The 25,264-nt window shown below is 41.5% G+C and overlaps 1 protein-coding gene across 2 annotated transcripts in view; it reads left to right on the top strand.

Moving 5' to 3' along the window:
* Nucleotides 1-25,264, top strand: part of si:dkey-65j6.2 (pleckstrin homology domain-containing family G member 4B) — a 185,711-nt gene that overhangs the window by 31,725 nt on the left and 128,722 nt on the right. The window lies entirely within an intron of this gene.

The following is a 25,264-nucleotide window of genomic DNA, read 5'->3' as shown; positions in this document are numbered from 1 at the left end:
AGGTCATATATTAGCATGGACAGATGATTGGCTAACTGAGAGAATGCAGACAGTTGGGATAATGGGGGAGTTTCAGGATGGCAGCCTGTAACTAGTGGTGTGCCACAGGGATAAGTGCTGAGACTACAGTTATTTCCAATAAATATTAACATGTCAGGTGAGGGCAGTGAATGAACTATTGCCAAGTTTGCTGATGCCACAAAAAGAGGTGGATAGACAAGTGATAAGGATGAAATAAAGTGTCTGCCTAGGATCAAGATAAAGAAGGCAATTAGTTATAGCATCCCTACAGTGTGGAAGCAGGCCATTCAACCTGCACCAACCATCTGAAGAGCATCCCACCCAATCCCAACTCGCTCCTGTACTTCCTATGGCTAACCCGACTAGTCCGCACATCTCCATGGATTTCCCATGGCCAATCAACCTAACCTGCACTTCTTTGGACTACGGACAGAAACCCACATAGACACAGAAAGAATTTGCAAACTCCACACAGGGTAGGATTGAACTTGGGTCCCTAGCAGCAGTGCTAATCACTGAGCCATCATGCTGCCCATAGTGAGGGGACAAAAATTTGCACAGAGAATATGTAAATTGTTATGAACTTTCATAGAAAGAATAAAAGAACTGAATATTATTTAAAGTGAGAAAGACTGTAAGAAGCTATCGCACAGGGTATTCTGTGGTCTTCATGCATGAATCACAGAAAGCAAACATCCAAATTCACCAGCTGATAGGGAAGGCAGTTGAAATATTGTTCTTTAATTCAAAAGGGAATGGTGTATAAAAATAGGGAGAACTTGCTGAACATATACAAAGCACTAGTTAGATTAACAACTCAAATACTGTGAATAATTTTGGTCCCCTTTATCAAAGGAAAGATGTACTAGCATTGGAAGCAGTCCAGAGAATGTTCTCTTAAGTGATCCCAGGGACAGAGGGAGTTTCTTATGAGAAGAGGCTGAGTAGATTGGGCCTAATGTCGGAGCTTAGAAGAAAGGGAGATGCCCTCAACGAAATGTAAAATTCTTAGGGGGCTTGACAGGTGAGATGTTGTTCCCTGTTGTGTGTGTGTTTAGGATTAGAGGGAATAATCTCAAAGTGGTCACCTACTTAAAACACAGAAGAGGAGGAACTCCTTTGCTTGGGTGGTAGTGAATCTGTAGAATCCTTTCTCGCAGAGAGCCTGGGTCATTTAGAATGGTGAAGGCTGAGGTAGGCAGATTCTTAATTAGGAAGAGAATCAAGAATTCCAGGGAGCAGGAATGAAACTGGAACTAAGGCTTAGAAGATATTCAGGATCTCATTAAATGGTAGTGCAAATTTGATGGGGTAAGTATCCCACTCTTGCTCCCATGTTTTCTGGTCTAACACTGTAGCATCTGCCATGTACAAGACAATTAATGAGTGCTGAGACATAGCCTGAAAATCCAGGTTTTACAATTTGTCAACATCAGAAGCCTCTATGTTTTAATTAAATATATGTTTACAACCAACCGCATATTGTGAAGCTGTAGTGTATTTTCATTTCCTAGTGATTGTTGTGAAGTACAGTTGGTGTGATTGCATGGCAGTGCATAGAAAGTGCTGATTGATTAATTAAACTACATTTGATGCTTAGGATCAGGCGAGGAAATCTCGAGGCTGGTGATGTTGCCTGGTAGTATAGCTCTCTATGGCTGGCTTCACACAAACAGCATGTTGGAGTTAATTTGGTTTCTTTATTTGGAAAAATGGCTTCAGTACTCAAAACTAACTGTTTCTGTCCAAACAACCTCTTGGAAATGATTCAGATTGCCTTGTTACAAAGTGCAGACTGTGGATTGTACTTTTCAAATTGACAATTGGTTTATCAGGGAATTATTGGTATTTTGACAGCAAATTTTGAAACATTCCTGAAGTCAATTGATCAAACTGATTAATGTGCCCCTGTACATCCCTTCATCCCATTACATCATCCAACCTAGTGAACAAATTCCTACAGCTCGAAAGCCACTCAAGGACAATTGTGTAGATGAGATAAGCTTAGTTTCAGATAGTATTTCAAGCTAGTTTGGTTTTGACATAAAGAACAGATCAATCCCCTGCATTGTTTATTTTCAAAGCCTATCAGCAATCATTCACATGTTGTGCACTGACAGGGAAATGCTGAATGAGGTATTGAGGCAGCATGCAGCGACATGAAGAAAATAGTTGACAAGTTGTGCTAGATTCAAGCTGTGAGTTCCTGAAGCTACAAATAAAAAGCATTTTAATGTTTTCTTTCCTTTTTAAAACTATTGATTTTCTGCCGTCGTAGAAAACATCTATCTCAGAGCTTAATCTCACCAGAGCTGCTGCATTTAAGCTAAGGGGAGTGACCACAAGGCTGGTGCAGATCCATTTACTTTTGATGGATTTGAACCTTTGGTGAGTGTAAGAGTTGTCTAAAGCTGTCTGATCCAAAATCTTGAACTGTGAAAAAGACAATCATTAAAAGGACTCTGAAGATGGGCAAGTTACAAATGATGCTTGTGTAATTCTTTATATTTATTTACTTAAAGGGTTTTTTAAATCATTTAAAATCCATGAAATGACATCTATTTAGCACTTATTAAGTGAACATCATCTCTGTGTCATATTTAATTACAATATTAATCATTTTTTAACAATAGCAACGCAGATTTAAAATGCCCTGAGGTATTTTACTTCAGTCTGTATATGGCGATGTAAGAGATATGATGACAGGTTCATTTCCAATCTTTGAATTTGTTATAGTGCGACAAAATAGACCCTGTTTGTGGAGAGGGGGAGGTGGAGTTCAAAACCAGTGGAGAAAATAAAACTGTTGCATGTAAATATGGCTGGATGCATTTGTGAATATTTATTTTGGCTGTTATTGCAAGTAAAATTCTAATTATATTCTTACCTCAAATAGTGGAAATCTCTGCAAATACCTGTATCCAATTTGCTACACGTAATGACTATAACAATGTTTTCCTAATTGTCCAGATCAATAAATATTCATAAATTCTGATAAGCTTCATATTTGCTGTATGTATATTTCTATATCCTTACGAAAAGCTAAATGTGTTCAGCAGCTGCTCATTGTTGTAATCATTGACATCTCTAGTGGCACAACAGTTTAACACTTACTTCTGTTGCCTTCAATGTATAGAAAATCCAGAGTACAAGATGAAAGGTTAGATCTCACACCAATTAATCACCTTAACACAGTTTTGTTTCTGTCTTGTGAATCCAGAGACCTTTCTTGTACTGCTGCTATTACTATCAGGCTTGTTTGCATGGAGCCCACTCCCCATTACATGTTTGTGCCTGGGCTGTTATCTCTAATGAGCCATGTCAATGATTGACTTTCTTTGTAGAAGAGCTGCTGACAATCTAACGAGTAAAGCATCAGCATTTAAGCCTATGTTTTAGGAAGAGCGTACAAAGTATTAGAGCAGATTAATATTGGGTCTGTTCAACGGTGAACAGAAAACTGGTGCCGAAGAGTAACAACAAGTTGGTCTCTTATTAAATATAAGAATGTTTAGAAGGCATTCAACAAGATTTCAAGTAACTCAGCAGTGAAAGGAATTAGACTGTATCAGATTGGAGGCAAGCAAGTGGTTTGAATGAGGTTTTGACTAAAAGGTAGTGAGTAAGCATAACGGGTGTGAATTCCAACTGGCAAGACCAAGGGACCCATTCTGGTTCTTTAGATTTCATCATGGTTTTGAATGAATTGGACAAAGAAATAGAGAGATGTACATCTGAGTTTACCATGTTATATTGGCACTGTACAGTATAGAGGAAAACAGAATGATTTTTCTTTGTTATTCATTCACGGGTTTTGGGAGTCACTTCAACATGGATCTCCCATCCCATTTGTCCTTGACTAATTGTTCTTGTGTAGATTGTGGTGAGCTGTCTACTTGGGCTACCACAGTCCATGGGGTCAGAGGGACATTGCTGGGGAGAAGTGATGAGGATGGTGCTGGTTTTGTGGAGGCTCTGCCACAGTTGAGAAGGACCATTGGTTAAATGAGTGGGTGAAGCATTGGTTGATAGAGGTCAGGGCTGGAGATTTTGATGTAACCCACAGAAAAGCTGGTGGGAGCCTTATATTGCGTCCCTTTAGGACGTTCCCGAATTTCGTGTCAATCAGGCACTGTGTAGAGGCAGTCCTTCCCGATGATCAAAAATTCCGCAGCCAAATTCTCCTCACACCCCCACCCCTGAAGCTGGTAGCTGTTCATTGCTCACTGGTACTTCTGGAGAAACAGTGCCAGCTGCAGGCAATTTATCCACTTCCATTCATAGCAGGACCAGCCATTGCTCTCACCCACTTTGGAGACAAATGCTTAGGAGTATGCCAATTAGTGAGCTTACATAAATCTGACTGACTTCCTACCTTAACAAAGACAGAAAATGCTTGCAACTCTAGGACCAGAGGCAACTATGAAGTGAAGTTTTTGACAAAAGGTTGTCGACCTGAAACACAAACTTTGTTTCTCTCCCCAGTAGCCACCGGATGTGCTGAATATTTTTAGCACTTTCTATTTCATTTTTGGATTTGCTTTTCACCCTTGACTTCATGCTGCTTTCTGCAAATCAAATCTAAGAATTTAATTGATTTATGTGTCACAGTGACATTTCTGTAAAACTATGGGTCATGTCTGACCCATAGCTCATGATGGCAATCGGACCCCACCCAGGATGATTAACCAATGAACACCACAAGCCATCATTGTTTGGGCCAAAACAAACCTGCCTTGCTCAGACAGCTGTCTGATCCTAACTGCTAGCTTCTGCTGACATGAATACTTTACGTGATCTTGGGTGGTAACTGCTTAGATGCTGTATTTAGTTGTATAAAGATACATAAGAATAGGCTATCCAATGTCTTAATCCTCTTCCAACATTCAATAAGATTCTGACAGATCTGTATCTTGACTCCATCGAACTACCTTTGTTCTATAATTCTTAATGCCTTCAACTCAATAAACATCTATCACACAATGTCAGCTTTGAAATTCTCAATTGATACTTTCGAGGACAGATTTTTGGATTTCTACTGCTCTTTTGATAGAATTTATTACCGTCTTCTGAAATAAGTTTGGTAGTGGAGAGGCAGTTAATTGGGCAGGAGGATAACCCCACTGCCTTTGTGACTGTAACCCAGTAACTGAGAAGATGGGAAGGACATGGCTATTCTGTCCTGCTACCAGTTGACGCCTCTGAATGGGCAACTGATGTCCATTTAAGGCCCTCTTTGTACTGTCATCTGTCTCTTGATTAGTTGTCCCAGAACAGTGGTTTTGAGCAGTAAGACTGTGCTAATGTTGTGCAAAGTGTGTTGTGTTTGATTTTAGGTCATTTCTGGGTCTGTAGATTATTAAAGGATTAGAAATGGCTTTTAGCAGGGTGATATGCTCTTCCTGCCACATGTGGGAGATCAGGGAGATTTTGAATGTTCCTGGAGACTATGTCTGCAGGAAATGTGCATGTTTGTGAATCCTGTAGACCACATGGGTTGCTTGGAGACGCAGCTAGAGGCAATGAGGAGTTTACTGCTTTTCGCCATTTATATAAATGATCTGGATGCAATGATAGGAGGTATGGTTAGTAAGCTTGCAGATGACACTAAGATAGGTGGTGTAATGGACAGTGAAGGGGACAACAGGACCGTAATCAGAGGGGCAAATGGGTTGAGAAGGGGCGTGTGGAAATTGATTCGGTAAAAAATGAGGTATTGTATTTGGGGAGGCAAACCAGGACATAACTTAAACAGTCATTGCTCATGCCTTACAGAATGTTGCAGAGACCTAGTGCTGTAAGTACATAGTTCCTTGAAAGTGGAGCAGCAGGTAGACAGGGTGGCGAAGAGGGCGCCTGGCATATGACTTCATTCATCATAACATTGAGAATAGTGTTTGGATATCTTATTGCGGCTGTACAGGACATTGATGAGGCCACTTTTGGAATATCGCATGCAATTATGGTTACCCTTCTATAGGAAAGATGTGGTTAAACTTGAAAGACTCCAGAAAAGATTTACAAGGATATTGCTGACACTGCAGGGCTTGAGCTATAGGGAGATGTCTGGTTGGTGCAGACAAATTGGACAGAAGTGACTGGTTCTGTATTTTATCACTATATAACTCTATGATTCTAAGTCCTGAATTTCAAGAGCCCTATTATTGATAGCTATATGGGGAGAGAGGCCCGACTGAAATTTCAATCTGCAGAATTGAATGACTTTGAGTTTGGGTGGAGAGTTGTCATCGTGTCTGGAAGTGGGCTCTAACCAACCAACCAACACATTTAATTACAATGCATTAGTATGAGTGTAAGCAACTCCTTTGGGAGAATTGGGCTTTCAATTTTGATGAGTCAATTGGTCATTTGTGTGATATGAACATGGCCTCTGCAAATTTACTCATGGCCTTCCTGGAGTTGCCAGAGAAAAGCTAAGTGAATTTTCAGTGACAATTGAAGAGTGTTTGCAACGCATCTTGGAAACAAGGCATTAAATGAATAATTTCTGAAAGGCTTTATTCACAATAGTTGATGCTGAGAGGTAGTAGTGCTGAGCGGTAATAGAGGTAACCAGCAGGAGCAGTAGGAACAGCACCAATAGGAGCATTAGGAACAGCACCAGCAGGCACAGTAGGAACAAGACTAGGAGGAACATTAGGAACAGCACCAGCAGGAACAGTAGTAACAGCACCAACAGAAGCAATAGGAACAGGACCAACAGGAGTATTAGGAACAGGACCAGAGGAGCTGTATGAACAGCACCAGCAGGAGCAGGAGGAACAGCACCAGCAGGAGCATTAGGAACAGCATCAGCAGCAGCAGTAGGAGCAGCACCAATAGGGGCCTTAGGAACTGCACCAGCAGGAGCAGTCGGAACAGCATCAACAGGAGCAGAAGGAACAGCAACAGCAGGAACACTAGGAACCCCACCAATAGGAACATTAGGAACAGCACCAATAGGAGCATTAGGAACAGCATCAATAGGAGCATTAGGAGCAGGACCAGCAGGAGCAGTAGGAGCAGGACCAGCAGGAGCAGTAGGAGCAGGACCAGCAGGAGCAGTAGGAGCAGCACCAGCAGGAGCATTAGGAACAGCACCAGCAGGAGCATTAGGAACAGCACCAGCAGGAGCATTAGGAACAGCACCAGCAGGAGCATTAGGAACAGCACCAGCAAGAGCATTAGGGGTAGCACCAATAGGAGCAGAAAGAACATCACATACAGGTGCTTAAGGGGCAGTACCAATAGAAACAGTAGGAACTGCACCAGCAGGAGCAGTAGGAGCAGTCCCACCAGGAGCAGTAGGAACTGCACCAGCAGGAGCATTAGGAACAGCAGCTGAAGGCACGTCAGGGGCAGCACCAATCGGAACAGAATGAACCATACCAGCAGGGGTATTAGGAGTAGCACTAGCAGGAGCATTAGGAACAGGACCAGCAGGCGCATTAGGAACAGCAGCTGAAGGCACTTAAGGGGCAGCACCAATAGGAACAGTAGGAACCACACCAGCAGGAGCATTAGGAGCAGCACTAGCAGGAGCATTAGGAACCACAACAGCAGGAGCATTAGGAACAGGACCATCAGGCACATTAGGAACTGCATCAGCAGGAGCAGTAGGAACTGCACCAGCAGGTGCATTAGGTACTGCACCAGCAGGAGCATTAGGAACTGCACCAGCAGGAGCATTAGGAACTGCACCTGAAGGAGCATTAGGTACTGCACCAGCAGGTGCATTAGGTACTGCACCAGCAAGAGTATTAGGAACAGCAGCTGAAGGTGCTTAAGGGCAGCACCAATAGGAATAGTCAGAACTGCACCAGCAGGAGTATTAGGAGCAGCACCAGCTGGAGCATTAGGAACTGCAACAGCAGGGGCAGTAGGAACAGAACCAACAGGAGGACCAGGAACAACATCAGCAGGAGCATTAAAGACAACACCAATAGGATCAGCAGGAACAGGACCTGGGGAAGCATTATGAACAGCACCATCAGGAGCAATAGGAACAACACCATTAGGGGCATTAGGAACAGCACCAGCAGGAGCAGTAGGAACAGCACCAGCAGGAGCAGTAGGAACAGCACCAGCAGGAGCATTAGGAACAGGACCAACAGGAGCATTTGGAACAGGACCAACAGGAACATTAGGAACAGGACCAACAGGAGCATTAGGAACCGGACCAGTAGGAGCATGGGAAGCAGGAGCCACACAAACTGCATCTCCAACAGTAGTAGCCGAACAGATGTATAGACCAGATCTGTAACATCACGAAGCAGGAAGTCAGCAGAAACATGCTGATAAAGCAAGAAATTCCAGTCTCTCCATGTGTACTGCCAGAAGATTAACTTCCTAGCTATGTGAGACACCAGTGTCCTAGAATGATCCACGTTTCATGTCAGGTGGTGGGTGTGACTTGTAGTCCCCTGGAACAAGTCCGGCTGTCAAGTAGACCTGCTGTGTGCCTTACTAGCTGCTCTCAGTGTTGCCACCACCTTCGAACTTGTTATGTGGAAATCTTTCTTGGGCCCCGAAAGGTACAATTATGGGAAGATAGTGAAGTAGTAGCAATTTTGCTCAACTAACAATCCAGGGCTCAGGCTGGTGATCAGAGAATGTGGTTTCAGCTTTAATTCTGGAATTAAAAAGTAATCTCAGTAATGCTCAGCATGAAACTGTCATCAATTGTTGCAAAATCTTGTTGACTAATGTCCTTTAGGGAAGGAAATCTGCCATACATATCTGGTTTAGCCTCCACGTGACTCCAGGCCCATTGAAATGTAGTTGGTTCTTAATTTCTCTCTAGAAAGTTCTATCTAATGATTAGGTTCGAGAGCATCAAGTGATGGGCAACAAATTCTAGTCTTGTCAGCAATGTCCAGATCCCATGGAGCAGTAAATACATTTCACAAAATGTGTGGTCTTGCAGAGAGCCATGGCAAAATATTTAACATTAGCTTTAGTATCAATGATGGAAGTCAGAATGAGTGGATGCTCGGGTTTATATCTCTGGTTGGCTTTTTACAGCTGCAGTCTGTCATCACTTACACGCATGAAATGTACACTGCCCACAAACTGTCCAGGACTCTCGATCAACGGCTTCCACATCTCAAAGTAAAACTCTTAAGAAATCACCGAGGCATGTTTATGCAGATATAAGAATGATGCCAGGAAATTGCCTTGATGCTTTTGTTCTGCTGAAGTGCAACCTCTTGATCTCTTCACATATCCAAGCATGTTTATTGATAGCCTTGTCTCGGAACAGCCAATTTTGGCACATCTCACACTAATTTTTTGCAAGAATAACCTACACTTCTTTGGTGCACACTGAGGAGCAGGATATACCCTATTAATGTACCTCTTACCACTATTGAGAAATATGGAGGACTCTGTTCTTCATTAACAGTGGGCCTTCTATAAACTTTGCCTCCTCCATAGTTTCTGTTCCATCCTCATGTTGTACTCTAGACACAGAGTACTCTGCAGCCCTGATACCTGTTGCAGCCTTTGTGTTGACAGGTCGTCGATTCGTCTGTCTCATATGAGGATGCAACCACACTTTCTGCCAAATTCCAGCAGCTCAGTAACAGTCTGGAGTACTTCCAGATGCTTTACACTTATCACTGAAAAATTACATATTTTGTCCAAATGTTTTGACTTTTTATCAGGATATTCACTATAATTAAAACGTAAAAGGCAACATCATTTGATACTGTGTGAGAAGAGAGTGCTGAATGATTGGCAAGTGGAATCTGATTGGTAAAAGCATTGATGTAAAATACATTAGTATGATGACTGACAGTTAATTGCTGAGCTTTGTTTAAATTTAAACTAAGCAGGTAGACACTGATTAATAAAGTACCCAGAGGAATGAATCAATGTTGTTACATTGAAACCGATGCAATGTGCAGAAATGTCCTTTCTATCTGCAAAGAGAATAGTTCTCTGTATCAATAGTAGCTTCCAGTATATGAATGACACTACAAGCCTGATTGACAATTGTAAGTGTAATCCTAAACAGGCTCAGTATTAGTTAGCAAATGTCCAATCATGGAATTTTGTTTAATATTGGACACTGTTTTGAATTTTACAAGCATGGGCTACTTCAGTGTGGTCAGTATGGATTTCTGTTTGATATGATCTGCCATTCTTTGGGACATAGAGCCTACATGTCTACCACTACATTGGCAGTCTCATTCAAATACCACCTTTGCTTGGCAGGCGAAATGTTGTTTTGGATTAACAGCAACATCAGCGCAAAACACCAACCTCATTATTCCTACGTAGTTGCAGTGTTGCTCAAATTCATGCAACACAGTACATGATATAAATTAATAACCCTATCACCAATCAGTTAAAACTCATGTTGCATAAATGTTTGCTCAATCATGGGAAAGTATCATACTTTAATATATAATAGATTTAACAATGAACACTGGAATAACTTTGAGGTTAATACTTTCTTGGAGAAATTTGATAAACAGCTATCTGTTAATAAACTACTTCTAAATCCAACTATCTTATTGATATCCTCAATTTGTTTATTGTTGCACCTATATCTGAGGTGTACAAGTAGTCATTGAAAGTACAGAACTTTGCTGCTGAAAAAAGAAATGTTATAACAGTTGATAGTTTGAGGAATCTTTCTCCTCCATTTCTGGCCTTTTGCACATTCGTAATTTCTATCACCTTGCATTTGGCAGCCTTACTTTGAAGTACTTAGACCCTAAGTTCTGTATTTCCCTTCATCATCTTTCTGTCCTGTCTATTTTTGTTCAAATCACATGCGAAAATACATCTATACGTAGCCCGGTGACTTTTTGTTTGATTAGGCTCCCGTAAGGTTCTTGGAATGCTTTATTCTTTTAAAGGCACCTGCCATGGACAAAGAAGCAATGAGAGTGAACTGAAATTCTGATTGTTTTTATACTGAGAAGCAAGGCAGCAAATATTGTTTGATTTACTCCATTCCTTTTCTACACCCAGGCCAGAGGATGTTTGTCAATCCCTAGTTTTTGGATTACAACTCTGAAAATAAGCAAAAAATTGAGATAAAATCAGAGATGGGGTTTATTAACAAAAACATTTAAAATGTGGGAAATTGTTTTGCTATTCCATTCACACCCACATATACTCAGAAAAGTTAGGAAGACAAGGTAGGAGATGAGAGAGATGACTAATGACAAGCTTTGTTATCCAGAAACATATATAAAAAATCACATGACTTACAGCTTCCTAAAGGTCAGTGTCCAGTAATAGTTTCCTTGGTGACCCTTTGTCTAGAGCTGGCTGGAGGCAGGCAGAACCTCCTTTCCAAAACCATTGTGTCAGCTTTAGCTGGGAGATCCATAGAAACAGGCCTTCTGCCCAACAAGTCCACATTGACCCTTGGAGCATCCCACCCAGATCCATCCCCCTATAACCCACACCCCGCTGAACACTACGGGCAATTTAACATGGCCAATCCACCTAGCATGCACATCTTTGGACTGTGGGAAGAAACCGGAGCACCTGGAGGAAACCCACACAGACACATGGAGAATGTGCAAACTCCACACAGACAGTCGCCCGAGGGTGGAATCAAACCCTGGTCCCTGGTGCTGTGAGGCTGCAGTGCTAACCACTGAGCCACTGTGCCGCCCATCTGCAATGTGGGGTCTTCAGAAACTTCTGAAAAATGACCATGTGATCAACCTTTTGTCACTTTATGACCCTAGCAACATTGCTCATTTTTAAAAGAAGCAGAATTTTAATCCAAAATATTATAAGAAAATACTAGAGTTATCTAGATGTTGTGTGGTAAAAATTGCATTTTGTTTGGTGCAGGCAAGAATGTTGCTCATGCTCGTAAATCTGTCACAAGGTTTCTTGTAAAACTATCTTGAAAGAAAGTGTTAATTTTGTCGGATGTTGGAAGGAGTTTCATGATGTTGATGTTGATTAACACAATTTACCAAGCCAGTCTTCCATGTCCTGATTAGGCAAAAGAGATTGTAATTGGCAATCTTAGACAGTTTATTTTGCAGGTAGGCATTAACCATTGGGACAGAGTGACCTCAGCCAATATGTATTTGTTACATTATCAGGTGTGTTTGCTAATCTGAACCTGGAGTGTGTGGGTGTGGGGGGTGGGGCCACAGTTGTATTAGTCAAAAGACATGTAATAGCTAATGTTCCAAGGATTTAGCTCCTGCAACCAAACATTTTGATTATTTGTCGACAAGGAAGAAGTATTCAGGTAAGCACTAAACCTTGTTTTCACTGAAAATATTGCATGGACAGTTTATGAAGATGACCCTTTTACATTACCTGTTATATTTGTCATTGGTTCATTTGGGAATAAGAGCATAAATCAATTTTTTTGTAAAATTGTTGCTCATTTTGAGATAAAATGTAGCGTGCCATACATGGTACAAAGTAATCATATATATTTTGCACAATGGCTAATAGATTGCAAACTTCTGTGCTTTGTTTCATTTAAACCATCACTTTAATTTAAAACTCATATTAAAACATAAGATATTGCCCATCTTGATTGTTTGAACCTCCGTGATATCACGCTTGTTAAAATGGGTCAACCATTAGGGGATTTATCTGTTCAGAACGGGACTATTTTGTCAACCTTTGCCCATTCTATCAATGATGTGTAGGGTGCAATTACTTCATGCTTCAACGTAAACCACTCAATATTACCTCTCTAACCAAAAAGTGATGTGGCTGCTTTGTAAAATGTAAAATGAAATGTGAAGGTTAGGAATTGAGCTAGACAAATAGCATGAAATCTTTAACGATTCTGAAGTGCAGAGAGTAGATTTGATCCTGCTGGTTAGATTCAGATTTTCTTTAAGATAGTTACATCATGTTCACGTATCTTTTTGAAGTAATGTTGTAAATCTTGTGGAAACTTGTATGCTTGTTCTCCTAGGATCTAAACCCTTTAGAAATTTCTTGCGACTTTTATTAATCATGTTGACTCACTAGCCAAAATCAAACGCATTTTCTTTGAAGGAAAGTTCCATAGAATATCAGCCAAAGGTTAGTTTTCTAAGTGCTCGTTTATTTGAGTTGCTGAAAGTAAATTGTTTATCTGTAAGAAGACCCCTTGAATATTAATGCAGCTTGAGAATCATCTTTATAAACATTATGTAAACGGTAGTAAAATTAATAGCATGAATTGATGCCAGTGAACTCTAATATTTAATATTTAGCTGAAATAGTTGTGCTGTAGAAATATGTCCCCACAATTGGAAGAGCACAGTTATTTTATAGGGTAATGAATATGGCTAAAATACCCCTGCACCTCTTGTATCCTGTTTGTAGCAGTGAAAAGATACAATTGCTGTGTTGATGCAGTTGATATTATACCAGTGTGCTGAAGTGAAATAAAGTTTTACAGTATGGCCCAAACAATGACTATTTACCATGTATTTACTCTTGCAAAACATGTCGATGTACTTGCTTTGCCTATGCTCCACTGAATGACAGCACCACTGGGAAGGCAGTGGCAGCTACTGGTATGGCACCAGGTGGAGGCCAGAGGTGAGTGGAGCAGCAAGGTGGGTGTTGGGTGGGGGCGTGTCAAGATGGAAAAGTGATGGCAGCAAAGCTTACACATTGGCTCTATATGGGCCTGAACACCCCATACCAGGTATTTCAGGTGCCTTGGAATGAGGGACTCCACTAGCCCAGCCAGGATCTTGCAAGCAAACTCAGAATCAACTTGTGCTACTTCATGAATGGTGAATCCCCTGTCTGCCATTAGATTCATTCAGTATGGTGGAATGAGACCCATAAGTGGCCATCAAATAGTTATTTAAGGGCCTCAGTTGGTGGTATGGTAGGAATGCCTTCCTGACATACTTCTCACATTAATAAATGCACCACCATCTCCCTCCCCTCACCACCAAACCCACCCAGGCAGGGGCATAAGATTGCGCAGTCTAATCAGGCCAGGGTAGTCTGTCAAAATCCTTAGTTTTGCACATATTCATATTGGGGCAGATTCATTATTTATCCTGCTTTGTGAACTGGATTTTGAAACATCATGAGTATTATCAATATGCTTCCACCCCGTGTCTAGGTACTTTTGAAGAGCTGGCCTGAAGGCTCAGCAACATCGGGTTTGAAAACCAATAGTATCGCTGAGTTCATGGCCAGTAGACTTCATCTTGAGGGGCTTTTAATAGTTTAGTAGTTGCAGTTGTATGTACTAGGTTAGCAAAATCTGCTGCTGTATAAATCATGCAGCAATATTAAGAAAAGTTAAATTTGGTTTAGCCTTCCAATCTGTCTATATATATAAAAGAAATAAATAGACTAGTCAGTAAATGTCACAGACAGAATTCACAGACTATTTGAAATACTACGCTTAACAATGCAGAAGGATCTTTAGAAAATATTTTCTCCATTGATTGGTGAAGCATTTTAACATTTGCTGCTTATCTGAGACCAGTTGTTGAATAAGGCTGACTTGAATTGAGGTTTCAACCCTGACGAATCCATCCCTTCCGACACTGGAATTCATACTCAGTGACTTTGCCATTGCCATAATAGCAGAACGATAGGATGGTCAAACTTCATGAAATTCCACTTCGAAATCCTGATTCAGTTGTGTTCTTGTGCACATGTGAAGGATGGCAGTTTTTTGTCCCATTAGTCTCGGCTTGGTTACAAGAGATAAAACTAAAATATTTGAGTCACTGCCATCATTCAATTGCTTCCGGAACTAAATGAAACTTTTGGAGAGACACTTCTTAATATTGATGATATTTGGAAAGATACAGAGCTCCATTGGGCCTCAACAGTTTTGTACTGATTTATGATTGGTACCTACTTTGTTTTCATGTTTGGTCAGTTCTTTGGCTCACAGATACTTTATGTAAACATTTGTTAATACAGAGAGGGAAGGTTACTGTTAGGCGCAGAATTCAACAGGAGACTTTGACAACACAGGCAGATGTAATATTCTTGGAAAAGCTAGCTGCTACTTGCAGAAATTTCTGGGCTGTGGTAGCCGTATTCCTCCTGTCAATGCTGTTCTGCTACAGTATTGATGTTAATGTATGATAATGGTTCAACGGAAGTAGAAAGAATAAGTTGATAAAGTATGTATTACAGTTCAGAACCATGTAAGAGTGAAAGAGTTCAGTGCAAAAGCAGAGCGCTTCCAGTACCTTGATAACAAAGTGTGGAGCTGGATGAAACAGCAGGCCAAGCAGCATCTCAGGAGCACAAAAGCTGACATTTCGGGCCTAGACCCTTCATCAGAGAGGGGGATGGCGAGAGGGTTCTGGAATAAACAGGGAGAGAGGGGGAGGCGGACCGAAGATGGTGAGAAAAGAAGATATGTGGAGAGGAGAGTATAGGTAGGGAGGGGATAGTTCAGTCCAGGGAAGACGGAGGGGTCATGGAGGCAGGATGAGGTTGTTAGGTGGGAAATGGAGGTGCAGCTTCAGGTGGGAGGAGGGCATAGGTGAGAGGAAGAACAGGTTAGGGAGGCGGGGACGAGCTGGGCTGGTTTTGTGATGCAGTGGGGGGAGGGGACGAGCTGGGCTAGTTTTGGGATGCAGTGGGGGAGGGGGAGATTTTAAAGCTTGTGAAGTTCACATTGATACCATTGGGCTGCAGGGTTCCCAAGCAGAATATAATTTGCTGTTCCTGCAACCTTCGGGTGGCATCATTGTGGCACTGCAGGAGGCCCATGATGGATATGTTGTCTAAGGAATGGGTAGGGGAGTTAAAATGGTTCACGACTGGGAGTGCAGTTGTTTATTGCGAACCGAGCGGAGGTGTTTTGCAAAGCGGTCCCCAAGCCTCCACTCGGTTTGCAATAAACAACTGCATCTCCCAGTCGCGAACCATTTTAACTCCCCTTCCCATTCCTTAGATGACATGCCCATCATGGGCCTCCTGCAGTGCCACAATGATGCCACCTGAAGGTTGCAGGAACAGCAACTCATATTTCGCTTGGGAACCCTGCAGCCCAATGGTATCAATGTAGACTTCTTAAGCTTCAAAATCTCCCCTCCTCCCACTGCATCCTAAAACCAGCCCAGTTCTTCCACTCCCCCCACTGCATCCCAAACCAGCCCAGCTCGTCCCCGCCTCCCTAACCTGTTCTTCCTCTCTCCTATCCCTCCTGCCACCTCAAGCCACACCTCCATTTCCCACCTACCAATCTCATTCCGCCTCCTTGACCTGTCCGTCCTCCCCGGACTGACCTATCCCCTCCCCACTTCCCCACCTATACTCTCCTCTCCACCTATCTTCTCCTCTATCCATCTTTGGTCCGCCTCCCCCTCTCTCCCTATTTATTTCAGAACCCTCTCCCCATCCCCCTCTCTGATGAAGGGTCTAGGCCCGAAACGTCAGCTTTTATGCTCCTGAGATGCTGGTTGGCCTGCTGTGTTCATCCAGCTTCACACTTTGTTATCTTGGATTCTCCAGCATCTGCAGTTCCCATTATCTCGCTTCCAGTACCTTTTTCTTTTAACTTTGGAATCTCTATGTCTATCCCACTTGACAAAGCAGAACACATACATCTATTTCCAACCCAAACTGGAATCCAGAAATTAGACAAATTTCACTGTTTATAATATCACAGAGGTGACAGCTTTGTTTTCCGCTTTGCACAGAGCTAGTGATGAGTCATGACATGTGATACCTTTACCAGACTGTCACAATAGTGGTAAAATCTGGGTGATCAATTTTCAACTTCGATCATCTGATTTTAATACCTGAGACTTTCATGGTTTAATTTTTTTTGCAAAGGAGAGAACACTGACTTAAGCTGGCTGTTGTGATCATCAGACCAGGTTGAGCAATGCGTCTGAAAACAATTTGAGATGAACCAAGACAGTATGAGCTAAAATGAACATTTCAGAAAATGGCACTGAAATTCAGACAAGCATGAGGAAACCCTCATCTCCTATTTTTGGTGCACACTCTCTAAAAAATTGGAATAAGATTTGCCTACCAATTATCCTAAATGTTTAGATTATACAGATTATTGAAAGAAAAGACGTGAAGCATAGGAATACACAAGTGAACTGTATTTCAAAAAAAAGTGAACAACAGAGGAAAATGGATTTGTTAGACAGAACCTAAAGATGCTCTCTGTCTCTCTGTTTACCTACCTCCCCCAACCAGTTTTCTCAGCCTCTTCATAAGCAGGCAATAAGAAAATTGGGGAATTATATATTCACAAAGAACTGAAGGGTATGTAAAGATTTCGTCACTGCTGAGGATAGAAGACATCAGGTAGACAACTGTGGTCTCAGGTTAAATCTAACACCTTAATGATTATAAGGACTTTTTAAACTGCACAATATTGATCATCCATCTTTTTAGACAATACATGTATGTTTGTTTGTGTATTTCACATCATGTTTTATTATTTCTATCAAATTGTAAATAATTAACAGTCCTATGTTATTAATTCAAGCAATCCTTACGACAGTCACCGTAAATATGACCTGGAGACCATAACTGAACTGAAATTTGATATAGCTGCATGCTAAAAAGAAGTAAAATATTTGTTGCAACTGACTGAGAGATTTGAAAAGAGAGGAGGTGCTGATTCATCCCTCCTCACCTGGTCATAACAATGCTCTCAGGAAAGCTTGTGCTTATCCATGATAAGTACTCCAGAGATGAAATGCACTGCCTTTCACAAAAGAAAACAAAAGAAGAACATTTGCAGAGCAAAAAACTTGACATCAGAAAAGAAAAGGGCTTATTTGCGGAGAACCACTTCACTGCTTTCACTGTTGACCCTCCTTCTATACTTTCTCCCACTCACCACCCACCTATCCCACGTTTCTTCCCACCCCCTCCATCAGCCACCAATGCCCTGGGATCCAGCAATAATCTTCAGCCTTGGGTGGGTGTTATACTGACACCGCCCCCACAGTGGCACTGCCATTCAATACAGCTTCTAGACTCTGATCAGCTGCCAGCTCTTGCCAGGTAGAACTTCTGTCTCTAAGGCCCTTGATCTCTGGGAAGGCCTAATGCTATCCAATTAGGGGCTTGAGTGCCACTTACTTTGGCAGGCCTTCCATAAAAGAGACTTGGATCAACAAACAGTAGGTGAAAGCCCAACTGGCTCCATTAACTGCTACCTGTCAGCTTGTTCTTGGCTATGTTTGGTTTACTGATTTTTAAAAAAAATTGAAAAACCACAAAATGTCTAATTCCGACAAGGGGTTTGAAGTAACTCAATTCAGCCCATTTGGGGAGACAGTGGTCTCGTGGTATTATTGCTGGACTGTCAATCCACAGTCCCAGATAATGTTCTGGAGACCAGGGTTTGAATCCCACCATGGCAAATGGTGGAATTTGAATTCAATAAATATCTGGAATTAAGAGTCTAATGATGGTTATGAATCCATTGTCAATTGTTGGAAAAACCCATCTGGTTCACTAATGTCCTTTAGGGAGGGAAACTGCCATCTTTACCTGGCCTGACCAAGGTGTAAGTCCAGACTCACAGCATTGTGGTTGACTTTTAACTTGCCTCGGGGCAATTCAGGATGGGCAGTAAATGCTGCCTCGCCAGCAACACCCTTGCCCCATGAGTGAATTTAAGAAAAAAGTTGGTTAAGTACTGTCGGTAGATGAACAACAGCTATCGATGTACATCACAGATGCTGCATGGGCCATTTCTCATGGGAAGTCAGATATTTCTTCAGTGAAATGATTAAATCAGCAGCTGGAGATTAGAATACGAAGCAATCTTTAATATAAATCCCTGAATAATGCAACAATGATGTCCTTTCACGTGATAATATTGTCAAAGGTTGACAGTGATTTAACTGAATGACCTGTTCATCTGCAGTAATGGATATTTTTGAATTGTTCTTCAACCAATATGATAAGAATGCACATGTGCTGCTGATGAAATGTACAGCAAGGTGTATTTTGAACACATGTTCCGCAGGATTTAAGCGATGAAGTATTGTGCCTAGAAAGTAACAGTTTACTGAGGTTGAAATTTCGCTTAAAATAGCATTTAAAATAGAGAAGCCAAAAGTTGGATGGAACATTTGGTCAGACCCAATTGTGCAACTTCAGTAACAGTCTCCAATGGTGCACCACATGAGGTTTTCAATCTTTCTGGCAGTGTTCAGGCTGTTACTCCAGCTGGACCCTAAAGCTTTGTGGCCCACATTCATTTAGGTGGGGACGGCTATTTATTCCTGTCCTCTGTACATTGTCCTGCACAAATAGGCTGGGTCTACACTGAGCCAAAAGTGCAGGAACCCCTTGCAAAGTGATTCCTGATTTTTGCCATGTTGTAAAAGTCATCCTAAAGGGCAGACAGAGCATTTTTTGGAAGTTGCCAAAGAATTGGAACTCGCCTATTTCACCGAGGTTCCATTATTCTCCTGGAGCAGTCTGAGGCAGGAGGCTGATGTAGAATCTAGCTCTTATTGTCTGCACAGGGAAATGTTTGATAACCTGCTTTAGCTTTTAAATACATTGTAAATCATATTGCAATATTTCACTTAATCATACCAATGCAGTGGAATTGTGTTAAGACTAATTTATGATGCTTCTCAGTCATTTTGCTGAGTAAGGTTGTTGACTTGCTTGCTGAACTAGCTGGTTAGAGTTCAGACGTTTTGTTATTATGCTAGGTAACATCATCAGTGCGGCCTCCGATGAAGCAATGCTGTTCTACTCGCTCAGTATTTATAAGATCTGGTCTGTTGACTTGTTTTGTGTCATTTCATATGGGTTTGAATTCCACATGTTTATTGATTGCATTATGGGTGGAGGACCAGGTCTCTTGGAATTCCTGTGCATGTCTATGGTTGGCTTAAGCTAGGATGGACATGTTGTCCCAGTCAAATTAATGGCCTTCGTTGTCCGAGTGCAGTGAAATGAGGGAATGTTTATCATGCCCTTTTGCTGCTAGCTGGTGTTCGTGTATCCTGATGGCTAGTTTCCTTCCTGTCTGGCCAGTGTAATGTTTTTGTAATGTCCAAAAACCTGTGGAGATTATTGCAGCTCATTGCCATTTGACTCAAAATCAGACAATCGTGCCCCCAGTGTCCCATACAGCCATCCAAAAAGACAGGCTTTATTAGAATGAACAGCATTGCCTCTAGCTTTACTCATCCAGGTTCTGGAGTGGGGATGACAATATCATTTTAGTAGAGCAGTGTGTGCCCGTCTTCCTGTTATTGTACAGAACCTATTTACCAGGTAAAGAAAAGCCATCTATGTGATAGAATGATGTCCTGGGTCAGCTTTGATTGCTTCCTCGCTGCTTAATCACCTCCCTGTGCTGTTTGGAAATTAATTAGCTCGGTTGATTGGATGGCTGCTTTTGTGATGCAAAGAGATGGCAGCGGTATGGTTCAGTTTGAGTACTGGCTGAGGCCACCGTAAAGGCTGGCTTCATCACTCATGGAGGGGTGGTGACACTCAGGTTAACTTCATCAGTCATCTCTTTCTAATGATGGGGGAGCTGATAGGACTATGGTGGCATTCACCTTTCTAAAACTGGCTGTCTCTTTAAAATATTTCAGCCTCTTCTTTCAAGCAGTTAAAAGCTATACTTTTGGTCAACCTATTATACAAGGGCATGTGGAACTTGATCCCAGACCTTCAGACACAAAGGTAGGGACATTACCACTGTTCCACAAGTCACCCTTGATCAAACTCTGAACAAGTTCAATTGGCCACATTGGTGAAGAGGGGTTCCTGGTCTTACCATTTCCGCACCAGCATTGGCACCTTGACATTGGTGCCGATATTTTTATGCATTCCCCACTCGTCTCTCCTTCCCAGCTCTATTCCCACATTTGGGAAGTCCCTGAAGTTCAATTACCCCATGTATGGAATGTGTCCTGGACCCACAGCTTTCTGACTCAGAGGTGAGAATGATGCCCACAAGCCAAACGATTATGCAGTTGGCTGCTCATGCTAGACTCAGTTTATGATTTCTGCCCCTCCCAGTCTCGAAAGCACATCACTTACCTTCAGCACCTCATACTGACATGGTGAATCACAGGTAAAAACTTATCCCTCCGAGGGAATAATTTACTGAGTCTAGCTTTCAACTAGAAATGCTAGTCAAAACTTACCCACTGTTGAACATCTTTGACAGTTGAATTATTTGTAGAACTCATCAGATCAGATGATTCCAATGGTAATAAAATGTGAGGCTGGATGAACACAGCAGGCCAAGCAGCATCTCAGGAGCACAAAAGCTGACGTTTCGGGCCTAGACCCTTCAACAGAGAGAGACCTCTCTGATGAAGGGTCTAGGCCTGAAACGTCAGCTTTTGTGCTCCTGAGATGCTGCTTGGCCTGCTGTGTTCATCCAGCCTCACATTTTATTATCTTGGAATTCTCCAGCATCTGCAGTTCCCATTATCTCTGATTCTAATGGTGTTGAGGTTGAGTAGAAGCTGGTGCCTACAGAGGGCAGGAGAATAGGGTTGGACGTAGGTAATTTGGAATTACTACTTGATGACTATTGGGATTAAAGGTTATTTATGCAGCACCTCAGGAGATTTTTTTTTGAACCATGATAACTGAAACACGATTATGTGAACTGGACACACTCTGTGCAAGGGGAAGAATACTGGATACTTAGTTATACTCTAGAACAATTTTTATATGATCTTGCTACTTTGATGAAACTATCACTTAAAAATCATCTTGAATTTGTCTTTCTTTATCAACAAAATGTGCTCCTTGAAAATGAGAATCGGCTCAAAACAACACAAGAAAGAACTTGGTATTCAATAATCTAATCAATATTTTGCACTGCTTTTGTCTGCTTTGTGGGAGTATGAACAAGGGGAGGGTTGAGAAAGGGGAAAACTCACTCGCCAATGAAACAGCAGTAAACTGATAAACGCCATCAGTAACAACACTTTGATCAAACACTATCAGTAATATACTACAGACACCATATATCTTTTGGCAATAGGACAAGTTTTTTTTTATTCAATGGGATGTGGGTTTGGCTGGGAATGCCAGCAACAATTTTGGTTTCGAATTGTCATGAATTGCTTGCTGGGCCATTTTGGAGCTAACCACGCTCCATATAAGCAAGACCAGGTAGCAATGTCAGATTTATTTCCGTAAAAGATATTTATGAATCACATTTTTATAATAATCAATGATCATTTCATTGTCATCATTAACTGAAATTAACTTTCAATTCCAGATTTTGTTAAATCTAAATTCCACCAGAGAGTTTGGGTAAAGGGTTCATTCCTGGTCAGCAGGCAGTAACTAGTGGGGTGCCCCATTTATTTACAATATGTATTGATAACTTGGTGGCAGGACTGTATGTACTGTCGCCATATTTATGGATGACACAAAAATAAAGTGGTAAGGTAAATAGTGAGGAAAGACTGAAGGTATTTCCTAAAAGAATACAGATGAGATGAGAGAATGGGCAAAAACTTGTCAAATGGATTATTGTGCAAATCATAAAGTTTTGCACTTGGCAGGAAGAATAGAAATGGATTTTGGAGCCCTTGTGCATGAATCATATAAAACTAACATCTAGTTTCAACAGGTGATAGGGAAGGCAAATAGAATGTTGGAGTGTATTTCAAAGTGAATGGACTACAAACATAGGGGTTTCCTGCTAAAACCATATGAGACACTATTCGGACCGCACCTGGAATACTGTGAACAGTTGGGTCCCCTTATCTAAGTAACGATATACTGCCCTTGGAGGCAGACCAGAGAAGATTCACTATGCTGATCCTGGATGTGAAGGGATTTTCTTATGGTGAGATGTTAAGTAGGTTGGGCATGTCTTCATTAAAGTTTGAAGAATGAGAGTACAGCTTCTCAATATTGGAAATGTTTAGGGGGCTTGATAGGGTGCAGAGAGGTTGTTTCCCCTTGTGGGGGAGTCTGGGAACAAGGGGCAAAATTTCACTGTGAAGGATTACCCGTTTAGGACATACAAGTAGGAATTTGTTTCTCACAGAGGATAGTCAATCTGTGGAATTTTTCACTGCAGAGGGCTGTTGAGGTTGGATCATTAAGTATATGCAAGGCTAGGATAGACTTTTTATTAATCAGTAAGAAAATCAAGTGTTATGAGGATAACAAGGAAAATGGAGTTGAGAGTTATGTAATAAGTCCTGATCTGACTGAATGACAGAGCAGATTCACTGGGCTGAATGGCCAATTTTTTTCACTTCAACTTATAGACAACATATAGGAAGACTAGCCTGAAGCATTTGAATGGCCCTGAATAGCCTGTTGAATGCTGTAACTTCTATATAAATCTATACACAGAGCAGAGCTTTTAGTTCATTTACCATGACTATGAAATAGGATCATGAAGGTGTTAAAATCAAGAGTCATTGCTTATGAGCTGTACCATCTGAAAAAAAAATTATTAAGGAGGGTGCCAGAACCCAAAGGCATTTTTGTGGCATAGATCAAATCTGCTTTCATAACCTAAAGGCACTATTGTAACACAAGTGTTGCAAAGTGTTTCAGAACAATGAGTCAGAATGAATTGCATGCAATTGCAATCAATGTGGCTTTGAAAGCCAAAGGTGTGTTTATGTGCATTAGTATTTGTCATATCCATGTCTGCCTTGTACATTATGGTGCCTTATGTTATATCACAATCGTACTTCCTATGCTGAAGAACTACTCAATACGTTTCCTTTGAGTCATGATTATAACATTTATTTACCTAACTCAGTTGCTCGCTGTCGTGTGTCTCTGTCAAACCAATCCCCCAGTGCTCCTGAGATGCTGCTTGGCCTGCTATGTTCATCCAGCTTTACATTTTGTTACCCCAGAACTGTAAACCCCCTTTTTCCCAATGCCAAGTCTGGATCCTCTTCATACCCTTGTCTGTGTCCATCATTTAAAACAGACACATCTCTCTCTCTCCTTCTCTCAACACTTCAGTTCCTTTCCATAGTTGTGCCATCCCCAACAATACCCAATCTCTGCTCCTGGGTAACAAACTCAAGAGTTTCTATAGTTCTACAAAACCTGGTTTAATGTTGTCCCACTAGTACTAAAGCACATCATCATTCCATGTGTCTTCCAATGATATAACCTCGACACTCAGTTTTACAAACAATTATGTAGGTTCTTTCAATAGCAAAATGGTCCATACTATCTTGCTTGAGTTGTTCTAACTTGATTGAGTTTTTTCACGAAGTAACAAAGAGGTTTGATGAGGGCAGAGTTGGGGATGTGATCTGTATGGACTTCAATAAGGGTTTTGATGAGCTTCTTCAGGGTAGACTGGTTAGCGAGGTTAGTTCACACAGAATAAAGGGAAAACTTTGGATACAGAACTGGCTCAAAGAGGGGAGGCGGTGGAGAGTTGCTTTTCAGACTGGAGGCCTGTGACCAGCAGTAGCCACACAATTGGAGCTGGGGTCCACAGCTTGTTAAAAATTTTTACAAATGATTTGGATGTGAACGTAGGATGTATGGTTAATAAGTTTGCAAGGTGAAACTAAAATTGGAGGTGCAACATGATCTTTATCAAAAGGGCAAATGGGCCGAGAAGTGGCAGATGGAGTTTAATTTAGATAAATGTAAGGTGCTGCATTTTGGAAAGGCAAATCAGAGCAGGAGTTATAGATTCAATGGTAAGGTCCTGGGGAGGGTTGTTGAACAAAGAGACCTTGGAGTCCAGGGTCATAGTTCCTTGAAAATGGAGTCGCAGGTAAATAGGATAGTGAAGAAGGTGTTTGCTATTTGCTCCTTTATTGGTCAGTGCATTGAGTATAGGAGTTGGGAGGTGATATTGCAGCTGTACGGGACATTTGTTTGGCCACTTTTGGAATTCTGCATGTAATTCTGGCTTCCCTCCCAGGGTTGGAGAGTTTCAGCTTTTGGGAGAGGCTGAATAGGCTGGGGTTATTTTCTCATGAGTTTCGGAAGCTGAGGGGTGACCTTATAGAGGTTTATTAAAATATGAGGGGCAAGGATAGGGTAAATAGGAAAGGTCTTTCCTGTAGGATGGGGCTGGGGAGTCCAAAACTAGAGGGTATAGGTTTAATGTGAGAGGGGAAAGATATAAAAGGGACCTCAGGGGCAACTTTTTCACATCGAGAATATTACGTGAATGGAATGAGCTGCCTGATGAAGTGGTGGAAGCTGGTACAATGACAACATTTAAATGGCACCTGGATGCACACATGAATAGAAAGTGTTTGGAGGGATATGGGCCATGCTGGCAAATGGTACGAGATTTATATAGGATATCTGGTCGGCATGCACG

Source organism: Stegostoma tigrinum, chromosome 19 (genome assembly GCF_030684315.1).
Source record: "Stegostoma tigrinum isolate sSteTig4 chromosome 19, sSteTig4.hap1, whole genome shotgun sequence".
NCBI lineage: Eukaryota > Metazoa > Chordata > Chondrichthyes > Orectolobiformes > Stegostomatidae > Stegostoma > Stegostoma tigrinum.
Note: the sequence above shows the minus strand (reverse complement) of the source record. Positions and strands in the feature narration are given on the sequence as shown.